The sequence below is a fragment of the Protobothrops mucrosquamatus genome, unplaced genomic scaffold, assembly GCF_001527695.2.
Source record: "Protobothrops mucrosquamatus isolate PMUCROS unplaced genomic scaffold, P.Mucros_1.0 scaffold2292, whole genome shotgun sequence".
NCBI lineage: Eukaryota > Metazoa > Chordata > Lepidosauria > Squamata > Viperidae > Protobothrops > Protobothrops mucrosquamatus.
Genome location: NW_015388378.1, coordinates 85,405 through 105,356, shown reverse-complemented (window position 1 = coordinate 105,356; position 19,952 = coordinate 85,405). Strand labels below are relative to the sequence as shown.

At 39.2% G+C, this 19,952-nt stretch overlaps 1 long non-coding RNA gene across 1 annotated transcript; it reads right to left on the bottom strand.

Moving 5' to 3' along the window:
• Positions 1 to 5,782: 5,782 nt before the first annotated feature.
• LOC107295305 lies at positions 5,783 to 16,422 on the bottom strand. The gene is made up of 3 exons (XR_001549060.1): positions 16,352 to 16,422; positions 12,754 to 12,830; positions 5,783 to 5,876 (listed from the first exon to the last, which is right to left on the bottom strand). It is a non-coding gene; the product is annotated as an uncharacterized LOC107295305 (long non-coding RNA).
• Positions 16,423 to 19,952: the final 3,530 nt, after the last annotated feature.

Sequence of the window (19,952 nt, the reverse complement as noted above, 5' to 3'; positions counted from 1 at the left end):
GCTAAGCCACAATTTATGTTTTTTAATGGGGCCGGAGGAACCTTTCTTCCTGACTGATAAGAACTCGATAAAGAATCCCTTTTTAAACAGCTGTGAAGCTGAAATTGAAATCTATTAAAACAATAAGCCTGCTTTAAAAAAACACAACTTTTGCAATTATGCTCAAATTAAATAAGAATGCATAGGTGGTCAGGAGTATTTTTTCCTGCATGCAGGAAAATGCATTATATTCAAACTAACTCGAATTCTCACCTCCAATTTTATTAATCTATGTTTTGCTTTATAAGAGCACATATTGATATTATATATCTAAACTGAAAAGGTTACTTTCAAAGTAGAAGCCAACTATAACTTAGGCATAATAGACTGCAAGACCAGATTTATTTATACATTCTAAACTATTTAAGATCCAGTCTTTATGGGAACCTTAGATTCTTTACTTTCTTCCTTCCTCATGCAATTTGTTACTGACAAGCTTGTTTGTTCTGTAGATGAATCTGGAATATATTTCAGTGATATTCATTTTAAAATATGGTATTGGACAACCTGAAAGTTTGTACTTATCTGGTGGTGAAACCCCATAAAGGGAAAAGATTTAGTTTGTCTGGTGTCAGTTGCTTTATTTGGGTTTTCAATTCAGTTTTGGGGCTACATCTTACAGGCTAGCTTTTTATGAAATAGATCCCAGTAACAAATATGGTTAGGATCAAGATGAAATCTGTGAACCTCAACTTCTGATTTATATGAGCAACTGTGGATATTTGCTGAAGTTAATCCCTTGTTTAAAAAAAAACAGCATGAAAAGTAAACATTCTACTACATCATTCTTCCTCCTTTTTCTATTGCTGACTTATGTCAGTTCATGATGGGTACATCTGCTCTTAATCTTGAATATTTCTCTTCATTCCACTCTACTTCAAATACACAGGGTCAGCGTGCAGGAAAGTGGCTGTTTCCATCATGGTGTTCTGATCTAAAAAATTATTTCATTTGGCAAAAGGCATTGATGATTAAACGATCAAACCAGTCTCAATCATGGAAATTTACGGAAAATCCGGACATTGAAATAATTTATCTGAGCTGATCTTTTATATTATCATCAATCTTATTACCACTGCTCTTTATCCATTTAAAAAAAAAACTTTAAAAAAGACGAACACAGATCTCCAATGTCTTTTCATTGGTATTTGGTAGCACTAGAATAACATCCAGAGACTGCAATCAATCTGAAGAGGTTGGAACAAAAGGTCATTCAACAGGTAGACATTTATTTTATTATTCAAATTTATAGTTTAACCCAGAAGGGTTTTAGCAGCAATGAAATTAAAAAAAATTGAACAAATAAAGGTCAAACAAAATGTATGTCAGTAAGCTCCCAAAGCCTCCAGAGCAGCTCTATCTGCAGCTTCTTGCAGAAAACAGATCATATTGGTGGCAAATCTCACACAGGAGACTGTTTCAAAGGGCTGGCCCTTCACCAAAGGCCAATACTTCCAGGTTATCCTATTTCCAGCTCTTGGAAATAGGATAACTAGATAACCTTCTTCCAGCAGGATTGAAATGGTAAAAGATGAGGCCCGAAGGGCACCAAGCCATAAAGGATTTTATAGGTTAATTTTTTTTATGGGGAAAAAATATAGGGCACACAGACAAGACGAGGGATTTATGGCTTGGAAGATCCACCCTGAAGGAGGACTTGGAAAAATGCTGAATGTATAAGAAATGTGAAGGTAACCCAATTCTGGGATATGCCAGAAGTAGTTCTGTATCAAAGAGACATTAAGCTTTGAAAACTATTAGCATTAAAGCTTCAGTGAAAAGAATGCCAAGGCTATTAGCATTAAAGCTTCAAAAATGAAGCTAGAAACAGATATAGTCTCTGCGGCCTTGCATGGGGGGCAGAGAGGACCACACAACTCTGGGGCCAGCTGGCCCCATGAGACCCCCCCTCCCGCCTATACTAACTAAGGCTAAATGCCCATCTTGGAATTGTTTACTTTTTTGAAATTTTATGTTATACTGTAATTAAAAAAATTAACTTAATTTTAATATTTTAATGTTGATTTTATATGTTTATATATTGATTATATTGTGCACCGCCCAGAGCTCCTCTCTCAGGAAAATGGGCAGTTTAGAAATAAGAAATATAAATAAATACACAAATTAAAGAGTTGTCATTATTACTAAATTTGATGTAGATTTAATCAAGTCAAACTGTTGTTCCTAGTGAGTTCTTGTAGATTCTTGCTGGCTATTAAACAAGATAGCCTCATTCTAAGAGAACACATCATGCTGATCAGCAAAAAAAATGTAAGATTAAAAGAGTCAGTACACTGGCTATTCAATTAATGAAAGTATGAAAAATTTCTTTTCCAGATTTTGATAAGATTGACTGCAAAGAACTACATGGGAGACTGTGAGTTCTAGTTCTGCCTTAGACATGAAAGCCAGCTGAATGATTTTGGGCCAGTCATTCTCTCTCAGCCCAATTCACCTCAGAGTTAATGTTATGGGGAAAAAACAGGAGGAGGAATGAGTATTAGATATTATTGGTTTATTTAAAAAAGAGGTAAAGGTGCGATAAAAGAAAAGGTATCAGTAGGAATGAGGGTATGCTCATTCTGATGCTATATATCAAATATTATATGTGTAGTTTGAAGTTCTTCCTGATCAAAGCACAATCCATTATTATTAGTACATGAGGAGAAAAGCTCTAATGGTGCAGTTTCTGTTCCAAACCTTTATGCCATTTTGATATAAAGGGATCAGCTAATGCATACGAAGTTAAGACATCAGAAAAAGTAATAAGCACTTGCCAAAATTTGAAGATATTAATCCATGCACTGACTTCAACTTTAAGTAGCCTGACTTAAGCAGCAAAACTTAAAGAGCAGCAGTAGGTATACACTAAGGTTTCTTTAGCGTAAGATCTGTACAAGAGTGGAAGAGTATCAACAGAAGATGTGAGTTCTACATTTCTGGGGTGTTTTAAGAAGAGGCTAAACAATTTCCTCTCAAGAATGGCTTAATTGGTTTTCCAGCACATGGTAGAATCATGGAATTGGATCACAAATTGGATCACAAGGATCACTTTCACAATACATAAAAAAACGTTTTTTTCAACAAAGCGTTCTTCTATATGTTCAACTAGAAATCTGCTATTTACCTCCACTGACACTTCTAGAACTTTTTGCCCTTTTAAGTATCTATTTTGTCATATGGATCAAAAATGCTATAAAATAAATATAGATATTATTTTGACTCTTTCCTTTGTGAAAAGCTTATATTGAAGAAAATTCAGTTCGAAAACAGATCATAAATATTTGGGGGCCAACAAAATATGCTTATAATAGTATCATATTGTAGAATTTTGTTTATTCAGAAGCAGATTCTAAAACTTGGGGGGGGGAGTGTTTCTTAGCATGTTGGCCAATTTAAGACAGCCTTTTTGTTCTTGATGTTATTGGGACTTCTGAAACTCCATTCATGTTAAATGCCTGGAAACCATATTGGGTGTTTCTAAGATTATTACTTTATTTTCATTCAGCAACTGAAAAATGAAATACTGTACAGTAGATGAAATCTACATTAATACAGCAACCAGAAAACTACAGACCAATCAGCTTGACATCAATACCTGGGGAAATCCTGGAAAAGATAATCAAACAGTGGATTTGTAAGCAGCTAGAAAGGAGCAAGACAATTACCGTACTTAGTAGCTAGCATAGGTTCATTAAAAACATATTATGCCAAACAAAACTTATTGCCTTCTTTGACAAAGTGACTAAATGGTGAATTAGGGAAATACTGTGGACATAGTTTACTTAGACTTCAATAAGAAATTTGACGAAGTAGACCACAGCCTATTTCTTGGTAAGATAGAACAGTATAAGGATAGACCGTACCAGCATCTGATGGATTTGCAGTTGGCTGACTAGCCACACTCAGCATGTACTCCTCAACGGAACCACATCTACATGGAAGGAAGCATGCAGTGAGATACCTCAAGGTTCTATCTTGAACTCAGTGCTCTTTAACATCTTCAAAAATTATTTAGATGAGGAGACAGAAAGGGACCTCATCAAATCTGCAGATGATACCAAGCTGGGGGAATTGCTAACACTTTGGAAGACGGACTCAAGATTCAGAGGGATCTTGACAGGCTTGAGGGCTAGGCCCTAGCCAACAATATGCAGTTCAATGATGATAAAAATAAGATCTGCACTAAGATAGAAAAAACCAAATGCATAGGTATAGATAGGTAATACCTGGCTCCACAATATTAAATGTGAGAGGAGTCTAGATGTTCTTGTGGACCGCCACTTAAATACGAGCCAGCAGTGTGTTGCAGCTGCCAAAAAAGCCATTGTAGTTCTAGACTGCTTCAACAGAGGGATAGCATCAAGATCATGAGAAGTGATAGTTCTGGTCATCACATTAGATGCCGAGACCCTTGAAAAAGTGCAGAGAAGAGCAACAAAGATGATAAGGGGTCTGGAAGCTAACCCATACAATGAATGGTTAACAGAACTAGATATGTCTAGCATAACAAAAAGAAAGATTAAGGGTGACATGACAGCTGTCTTCCAGTATTTGATGGGCAGTCACAGAAAAGAGGGGGTTAATTTATTCTCTAAAGTACCTGAGGGCAGGATAAGAAGCAATGGGTGGAAGCTCATTAAAGAGAAATCTAACCTGAAACTAAGAAGACATTTCCTAACAGTGAGAATAACAATCAATGGAAGTGTTTGCTTCCCAGAGTTGTGGGTGCTCCATCACTGGAGGTTTTCAAGAATAGATTGGACATCCATTTGCCCAGATTGTATAAAGTCTCCTGCCTTGGGTAATGGGGTTGGACTAGAAAGCCTCCAAGGTTCCTTCTGGCTTTATGATTCCATGTTTCTATGTTTGACATAGGAAACTTCAGGAAACATTTAAAATTGGTTACAATCTCTTAAAAATGCAATTCAAGAATTAGAACATTGATCCACATAGTTCTGGCTAATTCCTTTGGATTCTAATACTCATAAAACTTTCACAGTGATCTTGCTGGAATCACTGCTTGCCAACTCTGTGCATGCTATCCTAGAACAGATTACTAGTACATGAATTTATTAACAACCCAAGGGTTGGCAAATTCTTTATGTGTGATGGCTGTGAACAGTCAAGGTAATTATCACACTGCATGGATAACAAAGCTCTGACTGGTTAACTTGTACTTTCTTACAATGTAGCAAAGAAGATGATTTTTAAGAAATGTGCTTTGAATGTAGGGCAAATATGCAGAAAGATAATTTCCTTGGTCATATGATTCTTTCTCAACCCAACAGAGAACTGAAACAAAAAGATAACTTTGGAGCTAACTTACAAAGCTGCTGTAATAAGCAAGACTGAACACAGATTATAACCAAATGCAGCCACTATCTTGAAATCTCAGTAGTATTATGAAGTGATTAGCTGCCCTTAACTTACTTAAGAATCTAATTAGCTCAGATAGTCATTTTTTTCACTGTTATGAAGGTTGTTACTCTATAAATGACCTGCACTTCATATTAAATGAAATTGACAAGTGACAATCCAAAGCATATACAGTGTATTCAGAAAGTATTCAGACCCCTTCACCTTCGCCAGGTTTGTTATCCTGCAGCCTGATTCTACAGTTGTTAAAATTCATTTTTTTCTCATTAATCAGTATCCCATAATAATAAAGTAAAAACAGAATTTTAGAAATATCTGTAAATTTATTTATTTTTATTTATTTATTTATTTATTTAAAGTATTCAATCCCTTTGCTACAACAGGTGACATTTAGCTCTGGTGCCTCTCATTTTGCTTGATCGTTGCTGGCTTGTTTCTTCACCTTGATTGAAGTCGACCTGTGGTAAATTAAATTGACTGAACATGAACTGGAAAGGCACACTTCTCTCTAAAGAAGGCCTCACAGCTGACAATGCATACTGTAGCAGAGGAAAAACCATGAAGTCAAAGGAACAGCCTGCAGAGCTCAGGGACAGGATTATTGCAAGGCACAGATCTGGAAAAGGCTACAATAAAATTTCTGCTGCACTGAAGTTCCTAAGAGCACAGTGGCCTCCATAATTTTCAAAGGGAAGACATTTGGCACAACCAGGACAATTCCAAGAGCTGGTCACCTGATTGAACTGAGCAATCAGGGAGAAGGGCATTAGTAAGAGAGGTAACCAAGAACCCAATGATCACTCTGACTGAGCTCTAGAGATCTTGTGTGGTGATGGGACAGAGTTCCAGAAGCAGCCCTCCACCGATCTGGGCTTTATGCCAGAGTGGCTACAATGAAGCTTCTCCTCAGTGCAAAACACATGAAAGCCCACTTGCAGTTTGCAAAAAACCACCTAAGGACTCTCAGACTGTGAGGAACAAGATTCTCTGGTCTGATGAAACCAAGATTGAACTGTTTGGCCTCAATTCTAAACGTTATGTCTGGAGGAAACTAGACATCGCTTATCACCATCATCCCAACAGTGAAGCATGGTGGTGGCAGCAGCATTATGCTATGGGGGTGTTTTTCAGTAGCAGGGACTGGGAGACTGGTCAGGGTTGAGGGAAAGCTGAATGGAGCAAAGTACAGGGATATCCTCAATGAAAATCTCTTCCACAGTGCTCAGGACCTCAGACTGGGCTGAAGGCTTACTTTCCAACATGATAACGGTCCTACGCACACAGCCAAGACAACATAGGAGTGGCTTAGGGACAATTCTGTGAATGTCCTAGAGTGACCCAGCCAGAGCCCAGACTTGAACCCTATTAAACATCTCTGGAGGGACCTGAAAATGGCTGTCCACCGACGTCGCCATCCAACCTTACTGACTTGAGAGGATTTGCAAAGAAGAATGGCAGAAAATCCCCCAATCCAGGTGTGCAAAGTTTGTCACATCATGCCCAAAAGGACTCGAGACTGTAATTGCTGCCAAAGGTACTTCAACTGATTGAAGGGTCTGACTATTTATGCCAATATGATATTTCAGTTGTTTCTTTTTAATAAATTTACAGACATTTCTAAAATTCTGTTTTCACTTTGTCATTATGGAGTACTGAGTGTAGATTAATGGAAAAAAATGAACTTCAACAACTATAGAATCAGGTTGCAGCATAAAAAAATTGGCAATAGTGAATGCACTGTTTATAAGTGTTTGTCCACTGGTGGAGGATAACCTGGTTTAAGCCACTTTTAAAGAAAAGAGAAGGAATTCCAACATTATTATCTTTAAAAGTTTTTGCCGTGTTTTAAAGAAATGTTAACCAAGATACATCTTGGTTGAGTCTTGAACTTTGTAATGACAGTTTACATTATTCTTTCTTTGTTCTCCTGTTACAAGAGCTATCCTTTCATGATTAGGTCGGATGTGATGGCAGTGCTTTAACTAAATCTAGTTTAAATCATGATAAGGAAAACACTCCCTGTTTTCAAACCATGCCGGCCAACCAAATTTACTTAAAGATGAAGTCATAACAATGAGGGAAAAGAGCAAATAAAAGGATTGGATAGGCATATTTGTTAATGTCAATACAGTGACTTTAACAAGTGCTGTTTGGGATATATAAATAACGTGTTGATGGGTTAAATTAAATGAATGCACATCATATACTAGCAGCTATATCAACAGATATGAAGACATCTGTTGAAGTTCAAGGTTTATTTTCTTTCACTTGTCAATCAACAATAAACTAGAGCAATTATGATCCAATTGACACACAGTCTCTATGAGCCGGCATAATTATTTTTATAGGCACATATTTTTTTCAAGAATCATGAAACTATGAAATTGTAAAATCTAATGAGAACACTACAGTAGAGTTACTATTTTATATTAAGTCAAGTAATTCTATGTGTGAATGTATATAGAGCAGCAGTTTTACTAGATGTCAAACCCAACAAAGTTTATTCATAATTCCACCATAACTGGTTTTACAACTTTCATATTGTGCAATAAAAAACCCTTACTATTACAAGCTATGCTAATGAAGTTGACTCAACATCATTCTCAACAATTTAAAAATGAGCAGAACATAAAAATACAGAGTAGAAAAACCCAACTAATATTCTTTATTCTAAAATCCTTTTTAGATATACCTTTACTTCTACACTCCGTTTTCAATTTCAAAGAAGTATCTGGTTTTGGTTCAAGTATTACTGCACTAACAGAATAGGCCAGTGATGGCGAACCTTTTAGAGACTGAGTGCCCAAAATGCAACCCAAAACCCACTTATGCATTGTCGAGTGCCGGGTGGATATGGCCCATTGGGTGGGTGTGGCCAACTGGGTGGGCGTGACTGCAGTGGTAACGGCAGACTGGGTGGGACTAAAAAGTTCAATCAATCAATTCCAACTTTGCAAGATCTTTTTTTTCCCCACGAGAAGTTGAAATTGACTGATTGAACCTTTTTTTTTTTTTGCGAAAAGGTTTTATAAAATCCAGCTGAAGGCCTAGGACTGGGGCGACGGCGTGCGTGCCCACAGAGAGGGCTCTGAGTGCCGCCTCTGGCACCCGTGCCATAGGTTCGCCACCACTGGAATAGGCGCTAGTACCTTTTTGGTGGGTAGATGGTTTTGTATATTGTGAGCTCTAAAAATATAAAAAAGTACAGGTAGTCCTCGACTTACAACAACCATTCGTTTAGTGATTGTTTAAAGTTACAAAAGTACTAAAAATTGGTTTATTACCATTTCTCACACTTATGACCATTATAATAGGATCCCTATGGTCATGTGATCAAAATTCAGAAGCTTGGCAACTGGCATGAATTTATGACGGTTGTAATGTCGCAGGGTCATGTGATCACCTTTTGAGACCTCCCAGCAAGCAGAGTCAATGAGGAAATCAGATTCGCTTAACAACCCTGTCACTAACAACAACTGCAGTAATTTAACCACTGTGGAAAGTAAAGGTCGTAATGTGGGACAAGACCCACTTAACTGTCTTGCTTAGTAACTAAATGTTGGGCATCAATTGTGGTTATAAGTTGAGAACTACCTGTACATATTTTCAACATATAAAGCCCCAAAATCATTAGACCTCATGTGACATCTTAGGAGGTTTGACTTATTTCCCAAGAGTGTGTTTTTAATAAATGATCTACAGTCACTATCTAGGGACAATCTTAGTCTGTCAGTTTAAAGAATTTGCAGATTGGGTGCGGGCAAGAACAGTACAGATGGAAAATGCATCTAAACCCTGGTAAAGCAGTTCAATTTGTATCAGAATCAGAACAGAGTTGGGAGGGACCTTCGGGGTTTTCTAGTCCAACCCCCCCTGCTCAAGCAGGAGGCCCTATTAAGATTCAAATATTCTGACTGTACTGAAGAAATAACCCAAATCAGCCTCACAGAATAAAACAGTTTGTTGGCCTCAGTTCTGGTTAAAGATTTTATGAGAAACTGATGAAAAAAGGCACACCCCTTCCCCCATTACTACAATGCCTGCCCGCATTTGCAAATTCTTTACATTGACACTGTGATAAACTGAGGTTTGCAACTCTGACATTATAATTCTGAGCTGTCAATAAAATGCTAGGGCCATTTCTTCTGTTGGGTAATATTATTGTGACCAATTTTTTACCCCTGTAATGTTCATTAGATAGCGGTGTTAGCTCCTCTAACATGATTTTCATTTTTTTAGCTGAAAAATTAAATGTTCCCTAGAAATTTCACCAAAATACTTCATGTACCTGAATTCATACTCATCTGTTAGTCTTTTCCCACAAACTAGAAGCAGTTGGCATATTGAAAGGATGGCTTTATTTGGCTGTGAGAAACACAGTCACATTGTCATGCTGTTAAATAGACTGGAAAATGGACCAACTGCCTATTTTAAAGCCTTGTTTCTTATTGTTGCTGATTTTTAAACTTGATGCTCATTAGCATAATTACTGGGTATGATTCTTCATAAAGGAATCAACATGGCTCACCATTTTCAATTCTGTTTTGAAAGAACTTGGCAAGTGGTTCAACTGACAATAAAGATACTGTTTCCCCCCCACGCCCAAGGGGTTCTGTTCTAACTATACTAAATTAATAAGCTAGTATTTCCACACAATGTTTCATAAAGAAGAATGTCTGCTTTTTAGACATTTTTGTATTATGTTACAGGAACTGTTAACAATAAAATATATTTACTGCCATGGTATAAAATGCTATAACTGCAATTTCTTATAGTTACTCCATGTGAAATTTAAAAAAAAAAGAATTTTATCCCTTGTGCCTAAATAACTTCAGTCATAACTTGAAAAATGTTCCTAGAAGTTGATATGCGTTAGTGCAATACAGATTTACATTGATTTTTAACAGTTTAATAGTGTTGTACAAAACACAAAGAAGTGGATTCACAAGTAATACCCTACATAAATTAGTTTTTCAAACATTTTTTTCAAACACTGGCCTTTTGAAAATGAATAAACATAGATGTAAATATGTAGTTTTACTTATTACTGTCCATATTGCTGTTAAGATATATTTTCCTCCTTTCTTGCCTTTGTTTCTTAACAATAAAAAGGGGAAAGGTTTCTCATACAAGTGATCTCCCACTCTAGGGGGTGGTGCTCAACTCAGATTCATAGTCGAAGAGCCAGTGTTGTCTGAAGCCACTTCTGTAGTCATGTGATCAGCATGACTATACACTAAAGGCTCACGGAATGCTATTACCTTCCCATCTAAGTGGTACCTATTTATCTACTTGCATTTACATCATTTTGAATTGATAGGTTTGTAGGAGCATGGGCAAATAACAGAAGCTCACTCTTGCACTTGGTACTTAGGTCTTGAACTGCCAATCTTCTGGTCAACAAGCTCAGCATCTTAACTTCTTGGCTGCCATGCCCTATATATTTTCAACAATGTACAGTATATTCTCTATATATTCTATATTCTCTCTCTCTCTCTCTCTGTGAAGTATATACTTAAGTTACATTTAATAAAGGTACAGGAGGATCTGGATAATAAAGGTACAGGAGGATCTGGACAGACTTGAACACTGGGTTAGGGTTAGGGTTAACAAAATGAAATATCTAACAAAATGAAATTCAATGGTGAAAAAAGTAAAGTTCTACATTTAGGCAAGAAAATCCAAATGTACAGGTATAGTATAGGGGAGTACCTTGCTCAATAATAGTAACTGTGAGAGGGATCTTGGGAGTCCTAGCGGACAATCACTTAAATATGAGCCAGCAGTGTGCTGCAGCTGTCAAAAAAGCCAACACAGTGCTAGTCTGCATTAACAGAGGGATAGAATCAAGATCACGTGAAGTATTAATAGCACTTTACAATGCCCTGGTAAGGCCACACTTGGAATACTGCATCCAGTTTTGGTCACCACGATGTAAAAAAGATGTTGAGACTCTAGAAAGAGTACAGAGAAGAGCAACAAAGATGATTAGGGACTGGAGGCTAAAACATGTAAGGAACGGTGGCTGGAATTGGGTATGACTAGTTTAATGAAGAGAAGGACGAGGGGGGACATGATAGCAGTGTTTCAATATCTCAGGGGATGCCACAAAGAAGAGGGAGTCAAGCTATTCTCCAAAGCACCTGAAGGCAGGACAAGAAGCAACGGATGGAAACTAATCAAGGAGAGAAGCAACCCAGAACTAAGGAGAAACTTCCTGACAGTTAGAACAATTAACCAGTGGAACAACCTGCCTCCAGAAGTGGTGAATGCTCCAACACTGGAAGTTTTTAAGAAGAGACTGGACAAGCATTTGTCTGAAATGGTATAGGGTTTCCTGCTTGAGCAGGGGGTTGGACTAGATGACCTCCAAGGTCCATTCCAACTTTATTATTAAATAAATATAATATGTGAATATACATTAGTATACATTTAATATGTATTAAATATATTAAATAAATTATATATAAATATGTTAAATAAAATATTAATAAATATATATTCCCCATATATCCTCAAAAATACCAATTCATTATTGTTCTTTTTTATTACATCTGTATGACTTCTTAGAAAACAAAGCAGTTACTCTATAGAGTAATTTATAAGATGCCTTTCCCAGCAGGCCTCCAATCAATTATTCATAATCTATTAGCCAGATGTTACTGTCCTATACACTAATATATGTTTCCTATTTCTTTTTGCAATAGGTCTGCATGACTTTCATATGTATAAAAAAATTAAGTATGTTTTTTCATCAAAACGGGCAAAAAACAAAGCTTGTACTCTTAGGTTTTTATTCTAGACACATGGCTATCATTGGAATCTAAAGAACAAAGGCTTCAGGATAGGAAATAGATGACAGCTAGCAAGCTGGTCTGGTTGAAATGAAGAGTCATACATAATTCAGCCTTCCCCTATTTCCAGAACTCAAATATCGTTATGTATAGAGAACATGCTTCAGGATGTATATTGAATATACCAATTATCAGATTAGGAGCTTTCCATTAATTTAAAAAAATGATATGGAACTACATTCACTTACACTCTAAGGAGAAAACACCCTACATTATCTTAGGAAAAAAGGTATCAAACTAAACAGTAAAACATCAACCAAGATTTTAATTTCCATTTCCCTAGGAAATTTTGTTTGATTTAACTCAGCTTTTAAAAACATATTGACTGACTTATTTAAGCACAATCTATCAACAATGCATTCCATTTAAAAACACATTAAAAATGTAAAAAAATCTACATACATGTATAATATAGCTCAACACAGTTTCTACAGGGTTTAGTGTATCTCTGCTCAGAATACAAGTACAGCTTCCAACTTACGTTTTTCATCATCAGCATGCACAAGTGATGCTGCTCTTGACAACACATCCAATGGAGTCTCCATTCCTGACTGGATCCTATATAAGAAATAAATATTATATTATTTTGTCAGACAATAAAAGAGGCAAATCCCTATTTCATTAAGTCATCAGCGATCAATAGGGCCAGATGCTTCTTCAGACAGGCCTCCAGATACAGGAGATGTTGAGATCCAATATTTATTGCCTTGTCTGCAAGCCACCCAAAGTTATGAAGCACCAGATGGGTGGCTACATAAGGCTAAGACATGTTCACTAGGAGTCAAAAACAACATAATCAATCATATGAGATTATTACATTAAAAAACAAATATTTTCTCTCAAGAAAACTTCAGGAGCAATCAGAAATGAATCCCCAATATATCACTTTGTAAATAAAATCAATCCAAACAATAAAAAAATAATAATTCCAAGAATAAAGCTTGTAAAATACCCTCTTCCCCAGTAAAGCTTGTAAAATAAGCCCACTGGTTTCAGTAATCCAAATTAAAACACTGCTCTGCTATATCGTGTTAGTTTGGTTCTTAGAAGAACCATTCTTGCTTACTGAATTATACCAGTAATTGCAATCAAATTGCAGCAGTATTATTTTCATGCGCTTCCCTAAAATTGCTAGAAAGAAGGTTCTGTTCAGACTGTCATCCCCTTTTTAATAAATTATTTCATTACACTAAACAACCAAGCCAAAACAATTACAAATTGGATAACTGAATTCCAGTGCTAGATGCCCTATAAATCAACTCTTCATTATTAGACACTATGTTCAAGTTTGACCATTTAGTTAACTATCCATGACAATGTTGTCCCAAAAATCTCAGATCCCTATAAATTTGATGCTAATTCCTAATAATTTTAAATATGTTCCCAGGACTAAGCAAATTTATGGGATACAATCTGGTATGGAACTCTAGAATGGGAGGCAGAAGCTGCTGTCCTGTGTCCCACTGCAGTCCTAAGTAGAGTTTGCCCCACACATACAAAACACCTACAAATAGAATTTACATAGGCAAGAAATACATTGTTAATTTCAATTATAAATTTGAATCCAGGAGAGAAGGAACAAATCACCAACCTTACCAGGTCCTTATCCAGGGTAAGGGGTTTGCTCTGAGAGTTCAGAAACCAAAGGGCAAACTATTAATTCATCTACACCAGTGGTTCTCAACCTTTTTAATGCCGCGATCCCCAACCGGTCGTAAGTTGAGGACTAAACCGGTCATAAGTCGAGGACTAAACCGGTCATAAGTCGAGGACTAAACCGGTCGTAAGTCGAGGACTAAACCGGTCATAAGTCGAGGACTACCTAACCGGTCGTAAGTCGAGGACTTTCCCTGCCCGGGAGCTCCGCGCATGCGTGGTTACGCCCCCTGCACCGGCCGAGGCGTAGCTGGCAAGCGGCAGAGACGGAGCAGGCCGACCACCAGCTGGCCCAGCTCAAGGGAGGTAAGGCACCCGCCGGAAAAGGGGGAAAAAATGGCAGACAGCCTTGCTTGGCGACCCCCATGAAATGGTCGATCGACCCCAAATGGGGTCACGACCCATAGGTTGAGAACCGCTGATCTACACTTTGATCATACCAGATTATAAATTGGATATAGGCCAGGGGTGTCAAACTGCTGGCTCGCGGGCTGGATGCGTCACACGGAAGCTGCGCCCACCCCATTGCTGGCAATGGCAAAACAGTCCTGATATGTTGCGCGACGTCACGTGACATCGCGAGTTTGACATGTCTGATATAAGCTAACATACAGTATTAGGGAAGGTGGATTGCAAACAAGTCTGCTTTAAATCAACAAAATGAACCATATATCTTTTTAGCCAAAACTAATCAAAAGTGTACAAAATTATGACTTCAGACAAAAATGATTGCTTTAGAAAATAAATATGGAGACGGATACCGGTAGATAGAAAGTGATTAATTCAACTTTCCTTCCTTAAGGGTTTCATTTTGTTATTTATCCAATCACCAGATGGAGAGTGTATCAAAATCACTGTGCATAGGAAAACAGAAATAAACAAATAGCGGCTAAAGAAACAAACTCTCTTCTCCTCGGAACTTAACTGTGCAATAAAAACATTACTATGTCTTCATTGTAGCCCTCATTGCCTCTGAATTTACTGTTCAAACATTGATGCCACCTCTCAAACTGAACACCTGCAAAATTTAAATCATTACATCCCAAATGTTGCAAAAAGGGGGAATCCTCTACCTGCAGCCAGACTGGGCTAACAGACCAAATCGTATCAAATCTCAATTAATACAAGAAGATTTCGAAAGCTAGGAGATGCTACTTTGCATGGAGGTAGCAAAACCCTGGAACTGAGAAAGGGGAAATTCCCAGAGCCTTTTGAATGACTCTCTTCAATGTAAAAGCACCCTGCAGAAGGCAGCTGTCTAAAAAATCAAAGGGGCTCAAGGAAGAGCAGATGTCACGCTGACACTGACAAGTCCAAACAAGGCTAGAGAGATGTGTCATTTGGTAAGCACTGGCAGGACATGGCAGAGTTAACAGTAAGAGCCTGCAACTATTAGGTGGCCAAAACAAACACCTCCCACAAAACTTAGCCAATCCAACCAAACTTGTCCATCAAAGTTTGCATACCAGTACCAATTGCCATCCTTGCTAGTTCTTGCTAAACAGCCTCAAGTTCAGACCGAAGAAGTGGATATCCATGGCAAAAGCAGCACTGGAATGCACGCACATAACTCTTAAGCGGCTTTGTTTCTTTCCAGATCGCTTCCAATCTAACATTTGCTTACATTCTGAGTGTGTTCAGCATGTAAAGGGTGCTAAAGTGGGGGGGGGGCTGCAATCGTGGGCGGTTAGGCATCTCGCAAGAGAAAGCCCAGGAAAAAAAAAAAATGGGCAGCGCCCCGAGAAAGCTCCGAAGAAAAAAAACGCAAGGAGGGTCCGCTTGCAAAGGCCAGCTAAAACGATCCATTAAAAGCCAAGAATCAACCGGAGCGCTTTTTGTGCAGGATAAATATAGCACGACAACGATCTACTACCGGTAAGTTAGCGTATTCTAACACCAGCAAAACAAAACAAGAGAAAGAAAAGGGGGAGGGGTAATACGAAGGAGAGCTACATGTTCGTTGCAAGTACTCTCCCTTTCCCTCCTCCTCCTCCCCCCCCCCCGTTCTCCGGGATTTCACTTTTCCAAGACTACAGACGCATAAAATCTACCCCGCGTTTTCTCCCACTTGGAGCCGAGAATAAATGCTTTTTTTTTTTATTCACTTCTAGCGCTTTATCCACTAGAGAAGTCGGCACGCAGGTCCAAGCACGGCTTGCAACAAACGGCAGGTCTGAAAGCAACCATTCCCCCCCCCCCAGCCCCCTTCCAGAGCCCCGGGCCCGCTTAAAGGCGATCAGGAAAAGCTCCGACCCTCAGCGCCGAGCTTCCACCAGGGTCCACCAAGCGCCGACGAGCATCTTCCCGGTGCCGCACTACTATCCACAGCCTCTCCAGCAAAGGCGCCGCACCGTACTTCCGCCGCCGCGGCTACGACCAGGGGCCGTGCAAAGCCCAGCTCCCGTTGCAGGCTCCTCACTCACCAGTTTGCAAAACCTCCGCGCTACTCAGTCGCGCTCCCCCCTGCAAAGCCGGGCCGAGCCGGGCCAGGAGGGGGGGGGGGAGAGGGAAGAGAGAGAGAAACTCGGCGCGCGCCCTGCCGCGGTCGCTCCAAGCGTTCCTCGCTTCTCCAGTCGCCAAGCTCGGTTGCGCGGGCTCCAGCCAGGAAGCGCCCTGCCTGCTGATTGGGCAGAAGGGTCGCGCGGCTGGTTCCCAAACAATGCGAAGCCTCTGCAGATTCACCAGCCGCGCTCGGAACTGCTCGGCGCGCGCGCTGCGGTGCACTAGCCGAGGGAAGAATTCCAAGAATGATGGAATTCTCTTCCTAGCAGGTGGGGAGAGCCCTGCTGCCCCATTGGCTGCGGAGCTCGTGAGATCAGCCTACATTAGGATAATAAGGCCATGACATCATATCCTCAGCAGGTAATATCGAAGTCGGGATGGGGTGGGGGGGGGGTTGGGGAGAAAGAGAGGGAGGGGCGGTCGAGAGAGAAAATAACTACAATGTGTTTCAATGGGAGCCCGAATTTAGAGGCGGGGCGGGAAGCGTTCCCCATTGTCTTACCCTCGGCCGCCTCCTTCAGGGCCGAGAGTTGCACGGCGCCCTGGCATTCTTCCTCCCCCCCCCACCTACTCGCTGGTTCTCGGCTACACAAAGCAGGAGCTTGGCAGTTACTCGGTCGCAGCAGCGGTTTCTATGCAACGTACCGCGACTCTGATCCGGATTAAAGCGACGAGATTGCAACCGCTTGCCCGGAAGAAACCCGCTGGAAGGCATAATAGGCGGCCACAAGCGGCAACCTTTGTGCCTCCTCCAAGCGATTCCCGCCGAACGAAGGTCAGAATCCGAGAGGAGGAGTAATTTCTTTCAGCAATTCCTAAATCCCCTGAATTCATCTTCGTATCCCTCCTTGGGCGATTAGTTTTATTATTTTTTTGACCGACTGCCTTGTATTGTTTATCTGTGGAGTAGAATTGTAATGACCCAAGGGCTTTCTAAACTTCTTGCAGCAAACTCGCTTCCATTGAAGGTTCATGTTTTTTCAATAATTCCGTCCTTCCTATCAAAACGTTTGAAAAAGAATCTTTTTCTTCAGCCTAAAATCGCAAAATTGTATGAATAATTGGAAACCGGATACTGTACAACAGGGGTCCCCAACCCCAGGTCTGTGGACCAGTACCGGGCTGGGACATGCCAGCAACCGGTCCGCACAAACAAAGCCCCATCCGCAGAATGCAGGCAGCACACAAAACCACGCACCTTCCGGTCTGCGGAACAACCTCTCTCCACGTAACTGGTCTCTGGTGCCCGAAAGGTTGGGGACCTCTGTTACAAAAATAAGAGATATGGATCAGGCAAAACATACCAAGTTTATCAAGCTTCAGTCTGTGTGTTTACTACTGAGGAAGACTGTCAACAAAACATTGCTGTGGAAACAATATGTGAAGTCAGCCTTTTCTGGAAGAGAAACACAAAAATCTTCCTCAGAATAGTCAAAAGTATCAAGGAGTTACTTGTCCCCTCATCAAATAACTTTCAATACAAATCTAAATAAGTAGTATCAATGAAAATACGATATATTTTACTTGAAATAGTTGCATGTTTATCATAATATATACGCTGCAATTTAACTCTGTCCATAGCTTTGGGAGGGGAAGAGTGCCTCCCTGCAAATTTCTTGGTAAGGTTTTTCAGAAATAGTTCACCCTTTCCTTCTTCCTAGGGCTGTGAGAGAGTGACTGGCCCAGATTCTCCATAGGATCAATATCAATATGTAGCTCAGGCATGTCAAACTCGCGATGTCACATGACATCATGTAATGTATCAGGACTTTTCCCCATTGCCAGCAATGGGGCGGGCGCGGTTTTGGCGTGACACATCTGGCCCATGGTCGGGCAGTTTGACATGCCTGATGTAGCCAATATTTAGCTACTACAAAAATGACGCATCATTTGCAGGTGGAATATGACTGCACACATAAAAGGAATCTTTGAATGGAACTAATCAAAATGGAAGCACCCTATATGGTAGATGTCTTCAAAGGTTTTTAAATTTAGGTCTACAGGTAGTCCTTGACTTATGACTGTAATTGAGCCCAATTTTTCTGTTGTTAAGTGAGGCAATTGTTAATTAAGAACTTTCTGCCATAATTGTACACAAAGTTTGATCATGTGACTGTCGGGATGCTTCAATAGTCATAATGTGAGAACTGGTCATAAGTAACTTTATTCAGTGCCCTTGTAACTTTGAATGATCATTAGACAAATGGTTTTAAGTCCAGGACTACCTGTATTTTGATCATTGCCCAATGACTGTATTAGAAGCGAATGAGTGTTCATAAATGTGGAAAAAAAATTTCTAATGCCCATGTTGAAATAGCAAGTCACACATCTGAGGAAAGTGAAATCTCTTAAGGTTAATTAACCTTGTAGAGCCTGAAGTACTTTTTTGTTCACATATAAAAATTAGAAAACATTAACTATATGTTTAAAATACTTTAGATAAAAAAACTAAAAAATCATGCATTTCAAGTATTTTATTGATTAAAATTATGGAACATTAGCTCCATATTAGGCACATCTAACAATGTATAGTGCACATTGCAACACATGTACTATAAATGATAGCTGTTAGAAGAAATGTAAACATGATAAAAAGCAAACAAAAGATTCATTGAAAGGTATCTACATATCTTGCTTTTTCATTATTTTTTAATCTTTGAAAATATCCAGTTTACTTTAAAAAGTAAGCAAAGCAAAATAGTATACTCATAAAATTGCATTAAAACACTGGATAGTGGCATTCAACATATAACTGTTAAGTTTTTCCATAGAGTTAAGACAAACTTGATTGGTGTCTATTCCTAAAGGTTCATAAGTTTAAACATGTGGAATAAAATGAAGATAACATACTTCTTGAGAGTTGAAGTGTTTAGTGTGTGTAAATCTGCCCAGAACGATTATTAGTGTTGTTTCCAGTACCTTGAGCTCTTTGTTCCTTCCACGGTCCCAACAGTCTCTCCTTGTCCAGCACAAAGAAAATCTCTTGAGATTTCAGGAACAAATCTCTTGAGATTTCAGAGCTCCACCTCTATGCCACCATGCCACTCAAAAATAAATAAAACCCTTAAAATATCATTTTACTCACCTTTGTTGTAATTACAGCATTCCTTGTAACTTCCATTCTATTCAGAAATAGTGAATTTTCCATGTTTTATTTTGATCATATTTTATTGTTTTAACTATTCTGTTTTTAAAAACTTTTTAATGGTTTTAATTAACATTGTGACCATAAGAAAGCCTGAGCGACAAAGAATTGAGGCCTTTGAACTATTGTGCTGGAGAAGACTCCTGCGAATCCCTTGGACTGCAAGGCGTTCAAACTGGTCAGTCCTAGAAGAGATCAACCCCGACTGCTCTTTAGAAGGCCAGATCCTGAAGTTGAAACTCAAATACTTTGGCCACCTAATGAGAAGGAAGGACTCACTGGAGAAGAGCCTAATGCTGGGAAAGATTGAGGGCAATAGAAGAAGGGGACGACAGAGAATGAGGTGGCTGGATGGAGTCACTGAAGCAGTAGGCGTG